We start from the raw sequence: 2,294 nt of genomic DNA on the forward strand, positions 1-2,294 counted from the left end.
GTCTTGGTGAGCCTAGGGTACACGTAACACCTTGGAGTATTGTGGTAGCCATAACACTGGGATGCTGGTGAGATTTGCGACTCTAAAATGCTTGGGTACTAGCCACGTTAGGGTGTTGGGCACTCTGGGAGCCGTACTGCAGCACTGGACAGAGGCGGCTCGGGGATTATTAGGGTAACATATTAGAGTGTTGTTGGCCTAGAGGTACTTGAGACTCTGAAAGTACTGGGCTATTATTGACACTGGGGAAAAGGTACCTCTGAAGTATGGGTGACACTTGAGACTTTGCAAGTACGGGTTACACTGGGAGCTTTCGGAGTACTGGGTACTGGGTACCTTTGACGAAGTCCCCTTGTGGCCTTGTATTAGAACCCTTGCAGGTCTGGGAGTACTTGTGATACAGGAGGCCCTGTACTGTAGCAGTGCGCAGCGCTGGGCGTTGGGTGCCCGGTGGCACTGGATGCTCGTGTGACATGGGGCGGGGTCTCCGTCCTATGTCCTTGCCAAGTTTGCACCCGCTGACCACACTTACAGCTTCTTCTAGCGCCTCGTCCTGTGCTACCCTGCGCACCCAGAGTCAACCCAAAGTAAAACGCATCAAACGGCGACTGGGGGGAGGTGTTAGTGCATGTCTTAAGGAATAACCTCTTAAAAGTGACCTCTGGGGCTCCTTGGGCGCTAGGCCTCGAAGCGCTATATGGTTAACAGATTGAGTGGTTGAAGCGGTAACCGAGAGCGTGCGCGGATGAGTGACTGGGAGAATGGGTGAATAAATGGGTGTGTGGGTGAATAAGCGCCTTCAGTGAGCTAGGCGAGTAGAATGAGTGAGTGAGTCGTGCACCGTGACCTACACTATCTCATGCGGCTAGTGCTCCCTGTGGGACAGTCCTTATGAGAGTGCCAGGGTTGTGACACCGAGGCGTCAGGTCCCTGGCGCCCCCGCTGCCCTTTTTCACACACTCCCCATGCTTTGATCTCACATCAGGGGACCCTCATAAGAGGGCGGCCCCTTTAGTGCCACAAGATGGCACGCAGGACAGCCCAGTGTTCCAGACCCTCCTAGGGTCCCACTCGTCATTTCCGGCCGGGGTGGGGGTGGGGAGAGGTATATATTCCTCCCCCGCCCACCTGGCGGCCTCTTTGTCTCCTCACCCTGACGCCGTTTGGGCTGTGCCCGGGAGCTGCAGATTGCTCACACGGTGAGTGCTGGTACTCCCACACCCACTCTGCTTGCTCCCCCCCCCCTTGGGGTCGTAGCTGGGCTGGCGGCCGGCTTAGGTGCGGGCTGCTGCTGGGGGGGGGGGGTTATTTTGCAGCAGTTCCTGCAGGGCCCTGGGGGTCGCCTTGGGTTGCCGCGGCCCGGGGAGCGCTGTGGTCACTGTTGTGTTGTTGGGGTGTAGGTGACACCTGGGGCATGAGCTGGGGGCCTACTCTCGTGGGGCACCTGGGAGGGCCTAGGCCTGACACGTGGCCACCTTGTAATAACTCACTCGGACACTTGATGATGGTTCTGGCTCTGCGCACTGCCGCCGACTGGCATACGTACGTGCGGAGCCCCTGTTTATTTAGAAGGGTCACGTGGTATTTACGCTGCACGCCTGTTACATCACAGGCGTGCATAAGCTGGAACACAACATTCCTCCTAAAATATTAAAAAAAGAAAAATGCATAGGGACACAGAAAAGCACTTCAGGGCAGTCAGTGAATTAAGTGTTTCTCAGATCAGACTGCAAAGTTCTGGTTCACGATTAACACACACACAGTACATATGTAGTGGAACAGTCTTACATGAGATGGTCACGAAGACGGCAGGAAGGTTCTGGATTACTTCTCTGCCTGTAGTTAGATGTCCCACGAGTCTTGGTGACATCACCCCCGGCCGGGGGTGTTGGACATGGGCTGGCAGGATCACAACCAGGCTCCGCCTGTTCCATGCTGGAGCTCTCTGCGTCATCTGGGCCTTCACTAGTCACTTCAGGAGAGGTGTCTCTCGGATAGCCATTTCGAGATTCAGTGGAGTCCACGGCTGCTGGACTCGCTGCCGCCCGAGCTTCGGGAAACTCCAGAAGAACTACTGCCTCTGCTTCAGGGTGAAATCGTTTAAAGTGGGACACATTCCTGGTCACTACTTCTCGACTTCTGGCAGCAACGATGCGAGTGCCCTTCACACTGACGACACGCCATGGCTTCTTTTCATACGTCAGTCTGAACTTTCTGCTAGTTACTCTGTTCTTCAGCAACACGAGATCTCCTCGGTTGATCCGGGTTATGACAGCTCTCCGCCTCCGGCTTGT

Source organism: Lissotriton vulgaris, unplaced genomic scaffold (genome assembly GCF_964263255.1).
Source record: "Lissotriton vulgaris unplaced genomic scaffold, aLisVul1.2 SCAFFOLD_4834, whole genome shotgun sequence".
Lineage (NCBI taxonomy): Eukaryota > Metazoa > Chordata > Amphibia > Caudata > Salamandridae > Lissotriton > Lissotriton vulgaris.